At 39.8% G+C, this 19830-nt stretch overlaps 1 long non-coding RNA gene across 1 annotated transcript in view; it reads left to right on the plus strand.

The window, feature by feature from the left end:
• The first annotated feature begins 2955 nt into the window (after positions 1-2955).
• The window catches only part of LOC135967360 (uncharacterized), a 70828-nt gene continuing 53953 nt past the window's right edge, over positions 2956-19830 (plus strand). The window contains exon 1 of the long non-coding RNA XR_010581408.1: positions 2956-3060. This is a non-coding gene — a long non-coding RNA (uncharacterized lncRNA). The remainder of the gene's footprint in view (positions 3061-19830) is intronic.

Here is a 19830-nt window from a genome sequence, read left to right on the forward strand (position 1 = left end):
ATGTCAGCTTCCCTCAAACCACAGTGGGGTTGGCAAAGGGGCAGCAATCCTGCAGAAGGAAGAGTCAGGTTGGCAGTCAATAATTGTGCCATCTGCACTTGAATGGTCCTCTCTACTGACTTCCATTTTGTAGAACTATTAACGGTCAACAGACTATGTATAAAGTACTTACTGTGCCTTTAAAACTTTTTAAACTACTAAGAACCACTTACACATTTGGGAAGAATTCCATTTGCAGAGACCAAGCTATGACATTAGATGGGTGAACATGAATTTTAAGGATTACATGTTAATGAGACCAGGTAAAATTTAGTCGTTTGAGCAGCTGACCAGGCTTGTGAATGCTAGGACTCCGTACAAAAGGAAGTTCCTATTTGGGTCATTGATTTGCATAACTGAAGTAATTACCTTGGTGCTCTACTTCACTCTGTCTATAAAACTCACCAGAACAGGGAGGAGTGTCTGTCAATCAGAATGATGACTGGTGAGTGCCTTCCTGTGCCCCAGCAGCATTCCTTGGTTATCTGGCTACCTAAATGGTGGTAAGGGTGTGCCTGGTATGTTTGATTATTGAAGAATTTTCTCTTAGGTTCAGTTAAGGGTCATTATTTTTCACAGTCTGGATTTCTTGAATGTAGCTCAGATAAAGAGTATGGTGAAAAGGCCAAAAAAGTGGATGAGGCAGAAGTTAGGAGAATAGGTTTCTGATCTTAGCCTTGTGATCAATCACGTCATCTCTCCAGCCCTCAGAACACCCCCAGTTAGAATGACAAAGGAACCAGGGTCATTCTAGAGAAAAGGGTCTGGGTCAGGTTAGGCAAAATCTCTTTCTCACTGTCACCTATGTACACAGTGAGCTCACTGGCCCCAAACACTCAGATAATTACTATGATGTTCCGTGTCGTCTGTCCCCTAGACCTTTCCCTTCCGAGTGGGAAGAAATATAAAATCATGAGTTCCAGGTAAAAAGCAAACAAAAGCTTCCCTACGGCTGTGTGGCCCTTGGTCACTGGATTGGGGAACTAAAGTAGAGAAGGGTTTTGTACAGGTTACTTAGGGCAGCCAGACTTTAAACGAGACTTTGCAACACTAAATAAATAGGAGGCCCCAAGAAATTTCAAGAAAGAGAGAAAACTCTGCAGAGGAAAAATAGATTTAGTCCAGAGTTCTTAATCTGCTACAATTTCAAACTTTATTTTTTTAAGTCTCAAGACAAAGAAAGTGATACATAGCAACTGTCAGGAAAAAAAAAAAAAAAAAAAAAAAAACCACGATTTTCTTCTCTATTTCTTCTTTCTGAGCAGAGGTGGAGGTTCAAATGACTAATTTTAGACTAGGCTGATGAGGAAAATGATATAAGTTAACTCAATTAACTAGATGTTATCACACAGTACAAATGTGACTATGGACACAGTGGAGAAAGTGATCACCATGGAGATGTTAGCACCCTGAGATTCAGAAATTTGTTGTAAAATTGTTAGAATAATCATGTACAATGCATACAAAGATTTAAGCAGAGATTAAGTCAGTGGACACAAGGGCTAAGCGTGCTGACATGTCAGAGCAATGACATGTATGTTGTCAAAAACATGTATGTTCTAGCAATGATTCTGGCCTTTATATCCTAGCACATTATTCCCAAGGAAGAATAAATCACACAGGTTCCCAGGAAGGAGAACATAACAGACAGGCTTGGGCTTAAGCATTTTTCTCTGATAATTACCATGTAACTTTTAGGCTTCAATTTCTTTATCTCTATAAAATAGGAATTAACGGTAATGTCTACCTGGTAAGTTGTGAGGATTTAATGAAATAATGCATGGAGAGCACTTAGCTTTACTAAACTTTATTAAGAGCCCAATTACTCACAGCTTTCATTAGTGTTACCATTCTGTTTTCATGGAAATACATATCAAGAAATCTGCTCAAGCTATGGGCAGTGCGATTGGTTTAGGCAAACTTGTACTTCTTAACTCAGAATCATGAACATGTAAGTGGAACACAGATGTTGGTAAATGTTGTTCTGTGGGTTGGTAATAGCTTTAGTAGATGAATCCAGAGCTCTTTTGTGCTAAAGCACAATATTTTAGTGTGTTTGCACAGCCTACAACACATTCTGGCAAATTAGCATTTTGGCCTATTACATTGATGAATGCTCTAATGAAAGTGTGATGGTTGTCAGTCCTACACCTTGGGTGAGTCTCTTTTGAGATGGAAAGCTTTGTTTAGTGTATAGCCAGAATTAGTTGTCACCAACATCTTCCATATGAATGCAGATGCTTCCCAAGGAGGAAAGAACAGGATAAATACTTCAACACAAACTATGGAACTCCTAGAAAGGCAATTCAGTGTCCAAACAGTATACACGCAGTTCTGAAAAGAAAAGAAAGGAGGTTCCTCTCCTGTTTTCCTTCTAGTAAGATGGAAGGAATAGGGAATTCTCTTTTCAAGGACATTGTTATGATACCGAAATGTTGTTCAGCCAACACCGTGAACAGAGGTCTTGGACGGGAGACCATAGCACTCAAGTATTTCACAAGGAGAAGGCTTACGACAAGTTAAAGAACATTTTGCAAATTATAAATGCATTTAGACTCTTATTATTTATTTCAGAGATCAGAATTCATTCAAGTTAAATGAGCAGTTAATGGGCTACTTTGTGGTTTATTCCTGTATCGTCATTAAATTTGAGTGGGTACATGCATTCCCTTAAGTAAGCTGGAAGGCAAGATGGTTTCAGTTGTTTCTGTATTTATTGTTATTGTTGTTTCATTAGTGGCTGATAAATTATTCCTAATGAATTATCAAAAGCACTAATTATATCTGGGTTCCTCTTTTCCACTAACTAGCACAAGTGTAGAATATTTCACATTTTCTGGAAAGCTTGTTTTGTTTTTGTTTTTTTTTTTTTAAATAATTTCTCTGCCATAACTTTACCTCGCCTATCTCCAGTGTAGGTTAGATGAGGATGGAGCTGGTGAATGAGCAGAAGAGAAGGTTGGAAGAGTGCAGAGGTGATGACAGCCTTCCGCTGCTCCTTCCCCAGAGGAAGGAGCTCCGGTAAGTAAATCCAATCAACACCACACCTCCTGTTCCTTTGTCCTTTCATATACAGCTGCTTAAATTAGCTTTAAGTTCCCTGAGGGTAGGAATAGGTCTATTTTCAAACTGTGTCAGGATCTAGCACCTTGCTTAATCAATGTTAAATAGTAACAGTGAATTTTAATTGGCCTACTTTCAGAGCATCAGATTAAATTATTCTGCTAATTAATTGGTTGATCTCATATTTCACTTATATTGTCAGGTTATTATTTTTCCCTTTAGGGCTCAAGATGCCACTGACAGTTCAAATACTTCTTCATTAATTACCACATCTTGGATTTCACATAATCTTATTATAATTATTTTGATATCATATTTATTGAGCACCAGCATGTATTCAGACCAGTCAAGAATAGAGGATTGGTTGCAGTTCCTTCTCCTACATGCACATCAGTTCATTGCTTAAAATCCAGTGGAAGGTGTACTTGACTTGGCAGAGCAGAGACTTCAATTAGGTTTAATTGGTCAGACACTAAACTAGTTTCATGTAAGTGATCAACAGACATTTTATAACATTGGATCAAGTTTCTTTTTCACCAGCCAAATGTTTCCTGTTAATTGACTCATCTTGTCTTCCCTAGATAGCTGTGATATATAACTAAACCAATCTCTACATTTTAAGAGGAAACTAGGCAAACTGGTAGTTTTCAAGAGAAAAGGAGAGAGGGAAGAATTTGAAAATCACGACAGGTCAAATGGTTAAAGCAACTGCTAGTGTTTCGCTTGGAAAACAAAAAATGTAGTAAGGCATAGAGGTTCCATGCAACATTTAAAGAGCTTATAGATAGGAAATGGGTTAATTTCATGTAAGTGGAATGAAAATTTTGCACAATATATGAAAAAACTAAATAAACTCTTAATATATACATCGGGGACCCTTATAATACAGATAGTTCTTGTCACGAAAAGAGGCATTAAAAATGCTGGATTTTTAAAAATTTAACAAATAATTACGAATGCTCTACAAGACTTTTTTTTTTAATAAGTAGAAATAAATCAGACAAAGCAATGGCTGCCAAGGAGATTAGTTTTTAGTGTGTGTTTTCGTGTGTGTGTGTGTGTGTGTGTGTGTGTGTGTGTGTGTGTGGTGGTAGTGGTTAGGGGCAGTCACAGAAATAATCAGTCATGCAATTATGCCCCAGGTAGTAATGAGTGCTGTGCCGGGATGGCAGGCAAGTGAGGTCAGAGAAGTGGGTGAAGACCTAAGCATGTCAGGGGCTTATGGGGAAGGTGGAAAGTTAAAATTTTAATCTAAGTGCAGCTGAGAACCTTCAGAGGGTTTTAAAAAGAGAAGACATTATCTGATTTGCATTTATAAAAGATCACTCTGTCAGCTGTGTAGAGAATGGATTTTGAAGGAGGAAAAGAATGGAAGCAGAGAGACCTGCTAGGAGACTATTAGACTGAGACAGATAACAGATGTGGGCAGATGGATTTGGGAGTGTTCTTTAAGTAGAGTTGTTGCTAGATAAGAAGTGAGAGATGAAGGAATAGGTAGAAGGTGGTAAGCACCTCAAGGGATGCTTGAAACAAATTTTTGCTTTAAATATGAGGTTGGAGATAATGGTATCTGAAGACTCTTTCTCTTCTAAAGTTGTGTAATTTTACAGTAAACTTTTGGGGTGGCAATTCTATAACCTACATCAAATTTCTGCTAATACCAGAAGCACATATGTGAGCATCAACATTGATTATGGGACTGGAAGAGATTATAGCATCTATAAAGGCAGATATGTTCTACTGTTTGCTTCACTACTATTCCCCTAGTGCCTTGTACACTAGACAAATAATCAGAATCCAATAATTATGTGATAAATGCATGAATAAAAGGATGAAAGAGCTATAAGTGTACATTTTTTGTACCTGTAGTTGACATTCAAACTAATTTATCCCCACTCAACCCACCTTGCTCTTATTGCAGTGTAAGAGTTGTACTTGGTGACAACACAAAGAATTAACAGTAACTTACGTATGCAGGTTTCAAAGCTTAGCAGTTGAAGTGGATCATAAAATGAGTTAGGGAGGATTCTTTCTTTTTCTGTTGTTTGGAATAGTTTCAGAAGGAATAGTACCAGCTCCTTCTTGTAGCTCTGGTAGAATTCGGCTGTGAATCCATCTGGTCCTGGACTTTTTTTGGTTGGTAGACTGTTAATTCTTGCCTCAATTTCAGAGCCTGTTATTGGCCTATTCAGGGATTCAACTTCTTCCTGGTTTAGTCTTGGGAGGGTGTATGTGTCCAGGATTTAACCATTTCTTCTAGATTTTCTAGTTTATTTGTGTAGAGGTGTTTATAGTATTTTCTGACGGTAGTTTGCATTTCTGTGGGATCGGTGGTGATATCCCCTTTACCATTTTGTATTGCGTCTATTGGATTCTTCCCTCTTTTCTTCTATATTAGTCTTGCTAGCGGTCTATCAATTTTGTTGATCTTTTCAAAAAACCAGCTCCTGGATTTAATTGATTTTTTGAAGGGTTGTTTGTGTTTCTATCTCCTTCAGTTCTGCTCTGATCTTAGTTATTTCTTACCTTCTGCTAGCTTTTGAAGGTATGTGCTCTTGCTTCTCTAGTTCTTTCAATTGTGATGTTAGGGTATCAATTTTAGATCTTTCCTGCTTTCTCTTGTGGGCATTTAGTGCTATAAATTTCCCTCTACACACTGCTTTAAATGTGTCCCAGAGATTCTGGTATGTTGTGTCTTTGTTCTCATTGGTTTCAAAGAACATCTTTATTTCTGCCTTCATTTCGTTATGTACCCAGTAGTCATTCAGGAGCAAGTTGTTCAGTTTCCATGGAGTTGAGTGGTTTTGATTGAGATTCTTAATCCTGAGTTCTAATTTGATTGCACTGTGGTCTGAGAGACTGTTATAATTTCTGTTGTTTTACATTTGCTGAGGAGTGCTTTACTTCCAACTATGTGGTCAATTTTGGAATAAGTGTGATGTGGTGCTGAGAAGAATGTATATTCTGTTGATTTGGGGTGGAGAGTTCTATAGATGTCTATTAGGTCTGCTTGGTGCAGAGCTGAGTTCAATCCCTGGATAGATATCCTTTTTAACTTTCTGTCTCGTTGATCTGTCTAATGTTGACAGTGGGGTGTTAAAGTCTCCCATTATTATTGTGTGGGAGTCTAAGTCTCTCTGTAGGTCTCTAAGGACTTGCTTTATGAATCTGGGTGCTCCTGTATTGGATGCATATGTATTTAGGATAGTTAGCTCTTCTTGTCAGAAATGGATCAGAATGCTCCTCTTTCCCAGACTCACAAGTCTTGAAGTTGTCTTTTTTGACGCAACTATGCCAATCTTCCAAATTAAGAAAAATAAAAATAAGGATATATACTAAGCTAATGTTAAGTAAAATCATTTGAATATACTTGTGCTTTCAGGTTGCTTGTGATATGTGGACACTAAGGAAGGTTTTTGCCAAATTGTACTGTCAGTCATACAGCCTTGCTCTGAGTAGGCCATTAGTAAATATCAGTGGATCCATAGCATCTAAGTTCATTGAGGATGAGGAAAACATGTGAAATGTGGTTGTCCAGTCTACCCTGAAGAGATTTTCAGTACTTTCTCTGGAGTCCCCTGTTCTTATGATTCTCATAGGAATTGGTCTATCATGTCAAGGTCTTTATTTACCTGCCTTTAAGTTCTAGATAACATGCTTCCTTGTTTTAATAGCTTTTGTTAAATGCATAACTACTCTGTAGCCCCCAAAGACCCAACAGGGGCCTTTCTGGAGGTTCTCTGTCCTTCCTCTTTCCTCTTTCTGTCATTTACCAGATGGCTTCCTTTGTTTCGCCTAATCCACACAGTTTATTCACCCCTCTTGTACTACGAGGCAGAGGGGAAAGCAACAACAAACACACAGTAAACTTTGTTATCAACAAACAGAAGCTGTTGCCAAGGCAACAGAACAAGAGCATCCCTGCATCCAGCCATCACAGTGTGAAGCGAGTTTCAGATGAGGAGATGCCTTGAGGGGCAAGGAGACCCTTCAGGAAAAAGCTGACCTGATAAAGGAACCAAGGAGCTGCCATCCCAACTGATGTCTTTTTTCCCTTTCTCAATAAAAAGAAGAGCTTGCAAGAGCCCCGAAGGACAGGCAGGCTGTGTAAACTAGCTGGGATTTCAATGAGTCCTGTTCAATTAATCTGACTACAGGTAGATCAGAATGGTTGTACTTCTGGGTACCAGCAGAGGTGAGACTTTGGGGTGAAGAGACACAAGGAAAGGGGACAGGGCATTAAACATCTCTGAACTGCTGTGTACATTATAAATAGAAGTGAGATCCTTTATTTATACAATGCCTTTTGTCCAGAAACCTGCACTCACAGCACAGACATCACCTCCCTAGGCTTCCAGACACCCCTGTGAGTTGAGGATCAAGGACAGGGATTATTTTACAGATGGGAAAACTGGCACTTAGAAGTAGCATATGTGCCAAGGCTCTTCAGAAGGCAGCAGCACAGCCAGAAACAGGATGCAGGTAAAAATACCAACAATAAATTTTTTTTATTGGTTCTTAACATCTTCCCTGCTGGATCAAGATCTTTTTCACAAAATGACATTAAAGAGTCAAAGTCTTCCTTTCTCCCCAACAACAGTGAGCTTGCACAATCTGAATGTGCTTGTTGCAGCCCCTGACACTATGGATGGAGGGGGATCAAGGGTGGGGTTGTGGATTACACTTATCAAATTGAAACACTCTAGGGAAGCTTTGTAGCTGCTCTTGAATTCACCTTCTTGGTTTAATGGAAGTACTTTTAGAAGATTCATTTTGATACCTCTCAACCATGTGGATTCTTAATCTGGGGACCTCAACCAATCAAACAAATGTTTATTGATTGACTATCATGTTCAGATCTAGTGCTATGAATGAATAATAAATATTACCTATGGTACTCACCTGATAAAACTACTGTGTATCTACCATAATGTTCTCTAAAGAAGTACTGAAAATATATACTAAACAATGAATGAACAAAATTAATACACCATAGATGGTGACAGGAGAGAGTGTGCTAGGGTTCTAAGAACAACAGGGTATGGTGACCTGAAGTCAGAAGAGCCTTGACCAAGGAGAGGGGTCTTGAACCATTTGTCAAAGGTTTTATCTGTGAATGTAATGAGATGGTGCTATCCGCAAGTAAAATAGAGCTAGACAAATACCATATATGCTAAAACAGAATATACAAAGCTCTAAAATAGAGCTAGACATATACCATTTAACAGCATTTCTTCATTCATGCTTCAGAGATAGGCTGCTTAGCATGCTGTATTGTAAATATTTTTTTACTTTCCAATCATAGCTTCTTTCACTAGACTGGGTCCTTCTGAGTAGGGACCATGCTCTATTCATTGCTGTATTCCCAATGCCTAGCACATAGTAGTTGATCAGTAAATGTATGATTAACAAGTGAGTCAAAGAATAAAGAAGTGACCTGAAACAATCATAATAGTATAAAGTCTAATGCAGTCCTCCATGCAGCAAGCATTCACAGCTGATGATAAATAAGTGAGACCTTTAAGTCCCCAAATATCAGAGAAGGTCAAGATTTTGGAGGGTTTGAGTCTTGGCTCTGCCACTTACTTCCCTGTAGCCTTAGGATAAGGCTCGAAGTCTCTGTTTCCTCATTTATAAAATATGGATGAAGTATTTATATTTATCTCAGTGGTTTGGGTAAAGATCAAATTAAATAATACATGCAAAAACACTCTGCAAAGTGTAAAGCAGTGTACAAATCTCAGTCCTTATTGCCATCAACAGTATAATTTAGTATATCATTAATTTATGTTACCCAACACATACATTTCTCACCAAAGTACTATTGTAAATCATAGACCATTTAAGGCTGGAACAGCCTCTTCTTAAGATAAATAAGCTAGGGTTGTAGTAAACTTATTTTTCTTAAGTTCCAACAGCCAGGAGTGGAGCCATGTATCAGATGCCTGGCTAGTGCTGCTTCTACTACACAGCTGCTGGAGGCCCCTTTAGGAGACTAGTCTTGTGAGGATGAGAACTGCATGGTTGCCTTTCCCCCCTCTCTGTCCACATTACTCAGTGTCACCACATCAAAGTAGAATTGAAATCATCTCTTTAGTCATTTCCTATCTCTCTCCTCACCCAAAGCCAGATGCTACACTCTTCCTGAGGACTGTGGCAGCACATGGTCAGTTCACAGCTCAACTACTTCCTTCTCCAATCCAATCTGGACTCCACAGTTAAGTTGTCTTCCTCATACATCATGCAAGCAGGTGACTGCCCTTTTCAAATAACACAAGAAGCTTCCATCAAAGATCAGATGGTCATATGTGTGTGACTTTATTTCTCTTCTGTTGCATTGGTCTGTGTGTCTGTTTCTGTACCAGTACCAAGCTGTTTTGGTTACTGTAGTCCTGTGGTATAGCTTGAAGTCGGGTAACATGATGCATCCAGCTTTGTTCTTTTTGCTTACGATTGCCTTGGCTATTAGGGCTCATCTTTGGTTCCATATGAATTTTAAAATAGATTTTTTTTTCTAGTTCTGTGAAGAATGTCATTGACAGTTTGATAAGAATATCACTGAATCTGTAATTTGCTTTGGGCAGTATGGCCATTTTAATAATATGGATTCTTCCTATCCATGAGCATGGGATGTTTTCCATTTGTGTCTTTTCTGATTTCTTTGAGCAGTGTTTTGTAATTCGCATTTTAGAGATGTTTCACCTCCCTGGTTAGCTGTATTCCTAAGTATTTTATTCTTTTTGTGGCAATTGTGAATGGGATTGCCTTCCTGATTTGACTCTCGGTTTGGCTATTATTGGTGTATAGGAATGCTACTGATTTTTATACATTGATTGAGTATCCTGAAACTTTGCTGACGTTGTTTATCAGCTCAAGGAGCTTTTGGGCCAAGACTATGAGATTTTATAGATATAAAATCATGTTGTCTGCAAACAGAGGTAGTTTGACTTTATCTCTTCCAATTTAAATGATCTTTACTCCTTACTCTTGCCTGATTTCTCTGGGTAGGACTTCCAATACTATGTTGAATAGAAGTGGTGACAGAGGACATCCTTGTCTTGTGCTGGTTTTCAAGGGGAATCCTTCCAGTTTTTGCCCATTCAGTATGATATTGGCTGTGGGTTTGTCATACATGGCTCTTATTATTTTGAGGTATGTTCCTTCAATACCTAGCTATTGAGAGTTTTTAACATGAAGGAGTGTTGAATTTCATCAAAAGCATCTATTTAGATAATCATGTGGTTTTTTGTCTTTAGTTCTGCTTATGTGATGAATCACATTTATTGATTTGTTGAGCACACTTGCATCCTGGAGAGGAAGCCTAGTTGATCATGGTGAATTAGCTTTTTGATGTGCTGCTGGATTCAGTTTGCAATTTTTTTTGAGAAATTTTGCATTGATATTCATCAAGGATATTGGCCTGAACTTTTCTTTTTTTGTTGTATCTCTGCCCTGCCAGGTTTTGGTATCAGGATAATGGTAGCTTCATAGAATGAGCTGGGGAGGAGTCCTTCCTCTTCAATTTTTTTGGACTAGTTCAGTAGGAATGGTACCATCTCTTCTTTGTACATCTGGTAGAATTTGGCTGCAGATCCACTGGGTCCTGGGCTTTTTTTTTGGTTGGTTGGCTATTACTGATTCAAATTCAGAGCTTGTTATTGGTTTGTTCGGGGAATCGATTTCTTTCTGGTTCAGTCTTTGGAGGGTATATGTATCCAGGAATGTATCCATTTCTTCTAGATTTTCTAGTTTATGTGCATAGAGGTGTTCATAATATTCTACAATGCTTGTTTGTATTTCTGTGGGGTCAGAGGTAATATCCCCCTTGTCATTTCTAATTGTGTTTGTTTGAATCTTCTCTCTTTTTTTCTTTATTTATAAAGAAATAAAGGCCTGCACACCTGTGACCATCTGATCTTCCACAAAGCTGGCAAAAAACAAGCAATGGGGGGAAGACTCCCCATTCAATAAATGGTGGTGGGATAACTGGCTAGCCATATGCAGAAGATTGAAACTGGACCCCTTGCTTCACCATATACAAAAATAAGGTGGATTAAAGACTTAAATGTAAATCCCCAAACTATAAAAACCCTGGAAGACAACCTCGGCAATGCCATTCTGGACATAGGAACAGGCAAATATTTCATGACAAAGACACCAAAAGTAATCACAACAAAAGCAAAAACTGACAAGTGGGATCTAATTAAACTTAAGACCTCTGCACAGCAAAAAGAAACCATCAGTAAACAGACAACCTACAGAGTGGGAGAAAATATGTGCAAACTATGCACCTGACAAACGTTTGATATCCAGCATCTATAAGGAACTTAAACAAATTTACAAGAGAAAAACAACCCCATTAAAAAGTGGCCAAAGAACATGAACAGACACTTTCCAAAAGAAGACATACATGCAGCCAGCAAGCATATGAACAAAAGCTCAATAGCACTGATCATTACAAAAGTGTAAATCAAAACCATAATGAGATACCATCTCATACCAGTCAGAATGGCTATTATTAAAAAGTCAAAAAATAATAGATGCTGACAAGGCTGTGAAGAAAAGGGAACACTTATACACTGTTGGTAGGAGTGTAAATTAGTTCAACCATTGTAGAACTAATTTACTTTTTGTAATTCCTCATAAAGTATGGCAATTCCTCATAAAGCTAAAAGCAGAATAACCATTTGACCCAGCAGTCCTATTACTGTGTATATACCTGGAGGAATATAAATCATTCTACCTTAAAGACACATGCACACAAATGTTCATGGCATTCCAAATAGCAAAAATCCGGAATCAACCCAAATACCTATCAATGACAGATTGGATAAAGAAATGTGGAATATATATACTGTGGAATAGTATGCAGCCATAAAAATGAATGAGATCATGTCTTCTGTGGGAACATGGATGGAGCTAGAGGCTATTATCCTCAGTAAACTAATGCAGGAACAGAAAACCAAATACTGCATGTTCTCACTTATAAGTGGGAACTAAATAATGAGAACTCATGAACACAAGGGAACAACAGACACTGGGGTCTACTTGAGGGTGAAGGGTAGAAGGAAGGAGAGGAGTAGAAAAGATAACTATTGGGCACTGGGCTTAATTGGTGATGAAATAAACTGTACAATAAACCTCCACGACACAAGTTTACCTATGTAACAAACATTCACATGTACCCTTGAAACTAAAATAAACTTTTTTTTTTTTTAAGTTACTTCTCTTAAAATCTTCTTCATGAAGTTTGAGCCCCTTAATGCATTCCCCTCCCACTGTTGCAGAGCCTCAGGTTAGGTGGCAGGCAAAACTATGTCAGCATTACCATTGTATCTACTAGCTCTTTGCATTGTACCAAGCCCATAGTAGATCCACAATACAATTTTATTAAGTTAGAGAAACTATATTGAAGCCTGCTAAGCAACCACTCTTCCAACTTTGACTCTCAGTTGTTACATAAAAGCTCATAACTTCCCAGTCAAACCTTACATCCACAAACTATATAGAATATATTCTATGATATACGCAGTACTTCCAATAGTGGGTGATCATTTGTGATTTTTCTTTATCTTCTCCTTCTTGTCCACTGGCAGCTGCCCTCTTATTAACCACCCCCATTCACCTTTTATGGCTTGGTAGAAGGAACCCCTTTACCTACAGTCCTTCTAATCACATACCCTGCACACAATATCACCATGTTTTTATACTTTACACAATATACTTGCCACTATCCCCATAGAACGACTCTCTCCAGTCTTCTCCAAAAATCAGGTTCTTCTCCCACTTAGAACTGTGTCCAGGGTCCCCTCAGCCTGTGTCTCACCAGATGTCCTTACTGTCTCCTCTGCCATGTGGTCTAGAAATGGGATTCTCTTCTACAGCAGGGAATAGATATTGAGTGCCTATTATAGACAGGTCTTAGTACTCAGTGTCAAGGAAGCTGCATGGTGTGTAAGTTTTAGTTCCTGCCTTCTGGGACCTTCCATGTAGTTGGTGATAAAAGAAATATGCATAAACTAGTACCATGATCTACGAAGAGATCCTTACACCTCCAGTCATGTCTCTTCCTCCCTTTCATGTGATCTATTATAGAGTGGAGACAGCTACTCACTGGTTGTTTTCATATCTGTGTTCCTTTTACTCTGTGCTTGTTTGTGAATGTTTCACAGAGTGGGGCACTTATGCTCAGGGATATTTCTGCACATATTTCTTTATGTGTGCTCAGACTCCCACACTAGAACATAAGCTGGATGGTCATGGCAGTTAGGTCCTTTCACTCCACAGACTGCTATATGCAGTGGCTTTTAGGAAGTGGTAATGATGGAGCTGAAAGTGGTCATCTGGCCCAGTTGCCACCATCTCACACACACACACACACACACACACACACACACACACACACACACCCAGAGAGAGGGGAGTGGGGGCTGGGGGTATTTAGCTCAGTTAGAATCGCAATGCCATCTCCTCCAGAGGAATGTTCATGAACCCTTATCAACTTCTTTTGACCAAGGAACTACACACCTAAACCTTAACATGACACTAGGTGAGACAGGAATGTGTATGTACCAGGTGCATAGGTTCACAAAAAATTGCCAGATCATTCCCACTTCACTAGTTCCACAACTCTATTATAGTACCTTAATACCCATTTTTCCCATTCCCTTCTAAATTTATTTGGATATTGCTGTCTCTTTTATGCTTTTTGCATGTAACATATGCACCTATTATTGTTAATTAATTGATTCATTTATTTAAGATATGTTTGGTGAGCATGTCTCTATACTGTACTGAATGGTGGTAACACTAACAGTGTACTAGTCAGTCTCTGCTCTTAACTAGTTTACTGTCCAATGAGAGAAATAGTATACAGGAAATCATGAAGTGCAAAGGTAAAGGTCAGAAAAGGCTTTGGTGAAAGTTGGTAACAGCGTTAGCTCACCCAGGAAGAAAGGATTTCCTTGAGAAAATAACCTCAAAATTTGACCTGAGGTGTTTAGTGAGAGAAAGGAGGAAGGAGGAGAAACTCCTGAAGATGTAAGGACCTTGTAAGCTACATTACTATCTTATACATATTTCTCCTATCACCAACTACACTGTAAGGTCCCCAAAGGCAAAGACTAAAATTCACACACCACGTGGCTTCCTTGGCACCTGATGCTAAGATCTGCATATAACAGACACTCAAAACCGAGTGGCTGTTGCTAAAGAGAGTCCCGTTTTAATGCAGTGCAGTTGTCAAACTCTGAAGAAAAACGTCAGCCCTCAGGTGGGATATCTCACTAGTCCACTTGCTTAGGTGACAAGAAGGCAGTGCTAATGTGCGCATAAGGGGGGATTCCCCCATCCTGTTCTTCTTCCAGTAGTTTAGTTATGAATTAATCCTCTTTACCTCCAACTACACTTTTATATGCTGTAGATTTTGTGAGGTCAGGAGATGGTGAGGGCCAGGAAATTTAGACATATCAGAAGGTGGGGGTAACCATAGATTTTGCCCTCCTGGTAGGCCTCCACTGCCAGCTGCAGGGCCTGATGGTTTGAAAGAAGCACCTAACAGGGGTACATCTGCTCCTGTCCAGAAAGTCTGTTCATAGTCACCTCTGCTATAGACAGTTTCTCCTTATTCTCATGACAAAGACAAGAAAATGGAGTGGTGGGGATCATATGCAGGTAAGCTGCTCCTATGATCTTCTCCAGGAAGGGCGGAGATACTGCTCACTGAGGAGCAAATAGATGTAGATGTGGTGTCAGAATGCTGCCCCTGTTCTCTCCACTCAACCCTTACACCGTCAGGCCAGAGGAAGTGCCTGGGAGGCATCTCTCTTCCATTCCCAAGCTACCCAGTGCTAACCACTCCAATGGGTTGCTTACAAGCCAGTGGTGTAAACTTTGGAGACAATTGATCTTAAAACATGACTTTTCCAAAAGTGCCCAGGTAACATGAGCTATAAATGACTAACACTCAGCAAGTGCACTATGCTGTCTAAACAGCAAGATTTGAGCTTGTATTAGTCCGTTTTCACACTGCTAATAAAGACACACCTGAGACTGGGCAATGTACAGAAGAAAGACCTTTAATTGGACTTACAGTTTCACATGGCTGGGGAAGCCTTACAATCATGGCAGAAGGCGAAAAGGAGCAAGTCCCATCTTACATGGATGGCAGCAGGCAAACAGAGAAACAAGGAAGATGCAGAGATGGAAACCTCTGATAAAACCATCAGATCTCATGAGACATTCACTACCACAAGAATAGTATGGAGGAAAACACCCCCATGATTCAATTATCTCCCACCAGGTCCCTCCCACAACATGTGGGAATTATGGGAATACAATTCAAGATGAGATTTGGGTGGGGACACAGAGCCAACCCACATCGTTCCCCCCGACCCCAGCCCTTGCCAAATCTCATGTCCTCACATTTCAAAAGCAATCATGCCTTCCCAACAGTCCCCCAAAGTCTTAACTCATTTCAGCATTAACTCAGAAGTCCACAGTCCAAAGTCTCATCTGAGACAAGGCAAGTCCCTTCCACCTATGAGCCTGTGAAATCAAAAGCAAGCTAGTTATTTCCTATATACAATGGAGGTACAGGCATTGGATAAATACAGTCATTCCAAATGGGAGACATTGATGAAAACAAAGGTGCTACAGGTCCTATGCAAGTCTGAAATCCAGTGCCAAAGTCAGATCTTAAAGCTCTAAAATGATCTCCTTTGACTCCATGTCTCACATCCAGGTCACGCTGATGCAAGAGGTGAGTCTCCATGGTCTTGGGTAGCTCTGCCCCGTGGCTTTGCAGGGTACAGCCTCCCTCCTGGCTGCTTTCACAGGCTAGTGTTGAGTGTTTGCAGCTTTTCCAGGCATATGGCACAAGCTGTCGGTAGATCTACCATTCTGGGGTCTGGAGGCCCTCTTCTCACAGCTCCACTAGGCAGTGCCCCAGTAGGAACTCTGTGTGGAGGGCTCTGACCCCACATTTCCCTTCCTGACTGCCCTAGCAGAGGTTTTCCATGACAGCCCCACCCCTGCAGCAAACTTCTGCCTAGGCATCCAGGAGTTTCCATACATCCTCTGAAATCTAGGCAGAGGTTCCCAAATCTCAATTCTTGACTTTTGTGCACGCGCAGGCTCAACACGACATGGAAGCTGCCAAGGCTTGTGGGTTGCACTATCTGCAGCCATGGTCCAAGCTCTATGTTGGCACCTTTTAGCCATGGTTGGAGTGGCTGGGATGCAGGGCACCAAGTCCCTGGTATGCAGGCTAGACGCAGCATGGGGACCCTAGGCCTGGCCCACAAAACCACTTTTTCCTTCTATGCCTCTGGCCTGTGATGGGAGGGGCTGCCATGAAGACCTCTGACATGCCCTGGAGACATTTTACCCATTGTGCTGGGGATTAACATTTGGCTCCTTGTTACTTATGCAAATTTCTGCAGCCTGCTTGAATTTCTCCTCAGAAAATGGGATTTTCTTTTCTATCGCATTGTCAGGCTGCAAATTTTTCAAACTTTTATGCTCTGTTTCCCTTTTAAAACTAAATGCTTTTAATAGCACCCAAGTCACCTCTTGAATGTTTTACTGCTTAGAAATTTTTTCCACCAGATACCCTAAATCATCTCTCTCAAGTTCAAAGTTCCACAAATCTCCAAGGCAGAGGCAAAATGCTTCCAGTCTCTTTGCTAAAACATAACAAGAGTCACCTTTGCCTCCAGTTCCCAACAAGTTTCTCATCTCCATCTGAGACCACCTAAGCCTAGACCTTATTGTCCATATCGCTACCAGCATTTTAGGCAACACCATTCAACAAGACTCTAGGAAGTTCCAAACTTTCCCACATTTTCCTGTCTTCTTCTGATCCCTCCAAACTATTCCAATCTTGGCCTGTTACCAAGTTCCAAAGTCACTTACACATTTTCAGGTATCTTCTCACCAGTGCCACACTCTACTGGTACCGATTTACTGTATCAGATCATTTTCATGCTGCTGATAAAGACACAACTAAAATGGGGCAATTTACAAAAGAAAGAGGTTTAATTGGACTTACAGTTCCCCGTGGCTGGGGAAGCCTCACAATTATGGTGGAAGACAAGGAGGAGCAAGTCCCATCTTCCGCGGATGGCAGTAGGCAAAGAGAGAAATGAGGAAGATGCAAAAGTGGGAACCCCTGATAAAACCATCAGATCTCATGAGACTTATTCACTACCACAAGAACAGTATGGAGGAAACCACCCCCATGATTCAATTATCTCCCACCAGGTCCCTCCCACAACATGTGGGAATTATGGAAGTAACAATTCAAGATGAGATTTGGGTGGGGATACAGAGCCAAACCACATCATGACTCTTAGGAGATTCTACCCAAAAGTCTCCCAAGTCTCCTAGGGTGAGAGTCTTTGCAAAGTCATCTTCAAGTAAGCTAGAAAATATATTGAGAGAAATGTAAAACACATACAGAGTGGCATCTGGGATAAGAAAACCCCTCATTTTTCTTTTGTTAATTTGGGTTCTCAACATCATACCTGTCCCCAGGCTGATATTTTGTTTCATCGCCACAGAACATGACAAATAGTGAGATGGAAATTAAAAGAAAAAAGAGCAAAAGGAATTTCTAAACGGATAGACTAGAAAATAAAAGGCCAGAAATCTTTAAAATGAGTTAAAATAGTTACACAAGGAAAAAGGTTAAATTTGGGCTGAGTATTTCACATCATTAAGAGTTTAAAAACAAAGCAGAAAAAGAAAAAGGCAGAGTAAAACAACTTGTTAGAAAGCAAAGAGAAGCTCAAAGCTATCAAGATAAGAGGTTGAAACATGGAAGTCAAAAGATGTAAGATTATGATAAAGTGAAATCCAAAGATAAATTTAGAGCTCTGGAGAAATGGGGCTCCTAATGCTATCCCTCCCCCCTCTCCCCACCCACAACAGACCCCGGTGTGTGATGTTCCCCTTCCTGTGTCCAAGTGTTCTCATTGTTCAATTCCCACCTATGAGTGAGAACATGCAGTGTTTGGTTTTCTGTTCTTGCAATAGTTTGCTGAGAATGATGGTTTCCAGCTGCATCCATGTCCCTACAAAGGACATACACTCATCCTTTTTATGGCTGCATAGTATTCCATGGTGTATATGTGCCACATTTTCTTAATCCAGTCTGTCACTGATGGACATTTGGGTTGATTCCAAGTCTTTGCTATTGTGAATAATGCTGCAATAAACATACGTGTACATGTGTCTTTATAGCAGCATGACTTATAATCCTTTGGGTACATACCCAGTAATAGGATGGCTGGGTCAAATGGTATTTCGAGTTCTAGATCCTTGAGGAATCGCCACATTGTTTTCCACAATGGTTGAACTAGTTTACAGTCCCGCCAACAGTGTAAACCTGTTCCTATTTCTCCACATCCTCTCCAGCACTTGTTGTTTCCTGACTTTTTAATGATTGCCCTTCTAACTGGTGTGACATGGTATCTCATTGTGGTTTTGATTTGCATTTCTCTGATGGCTAGTGATGATGAGCATTTTTTCATGTGTCTGTTGGCTGCACAAATATCTTCTTCTGAGAAGTGACTGTTCATATCTTTTGCCCACTTTTTGATGGGGTTGTTTGTTTTCTTGTAAATTTGTTTGAGTTCTTTGTAGGTTCTGGATATTAGCCCTTTGTCAGATAAGTAGATTGCAAAAATTTTCTCCCATTTTGTAGGTTGCCTGTTCACTCTGATGGTGGTTTCTTTTGCTGTGCAGAAGCTCTTTGGTTTAATTAGATCCCATTTGTCAATTTTGGCTTTTCTTGCCATTGCTTTTGGTGTTTTAGACATGAAGTCCTTGCCCATGCCTATGTCCTGAATGGTATTGCCTAGGTGTTCTTCTAGGGTTTTTATGGTTTTAGGTCTAACATTTAAGTCTCTAATCCATCTTGAATTAATTTTTGTATAAGGTGCAAGGAAGGGATCCAGTTTCAGCTTTCTACTTATGGCTAGCCAGTTTTCCTAGTATCATTTATTAAATAGGGAATCCTTTCCCCATTTCTTGTTTTTGTCAGGTTTGTCAAAGATCAGATGGTTGTAGATGTATGGTATTATTTCTGAGGGCTCTGTTGTGTTCCATTGGTCTATCTCTCTGTTTTGGTACCAGTACCATGCTGTTTTGGTTACTATAGCCATGTAGTATAGTTTGAAGTCAGGTAGCATGGTACCTCCAGCTTTGTTCTTTTGGCTTAGGACTGTCTTGGCAATGTGGGTTCTTTTTTGGTTCCATATGAACTTTAAAGTAGTTTTTTTTCCAATTCTGTGAAGAAAGTCATTGGTAGCTTAATGGGGATGGCATTGAATCTATAAATTATCTTGGGCAGTATGGCCATTTTCATGATATTGATTCTTCCTATCCATGAGCATGGAATGTTTTTCCATTTGTTTGTGTCCTCTTTTATTTCATTGAGGAGTGGTTTGTAGTTCTCCTTGAAGAGGTCCTTTACATCCCTTGTAAGTTGGATTCCTAGGTGTTTTATTCTCTTTGAAGCAACTGTGAATGGGAGTTCACTCATGATTTGACTCCCTGTTTGTTTGTTACTGGTGTATAAGAATGCTAGTGATTTTTGCACATTGATTTTGTATTCTGAGACTTTGCTGAAGTTGCTTATCAGCTTAAGGAGATTTTGGGCTGAGATGATGGGGTTTTCTAAATATACAATCATGTCATCTGCAAACAGGGACAATTTGACTTCTT

This window comes from Macaca fascicularis, chromosome 1 (genome assembly GCF_037993035.2).
Source record: "Macaca fascicularis isolate 582-1 chromosome 1, T2T-MFA8v1.1".
Taxonomy (NCBI): Eukaryota; Metazoa; Chordata; class Mammalia; order Primates; family Cercopithecidae; genus Macaca; species Macaca fascicularis.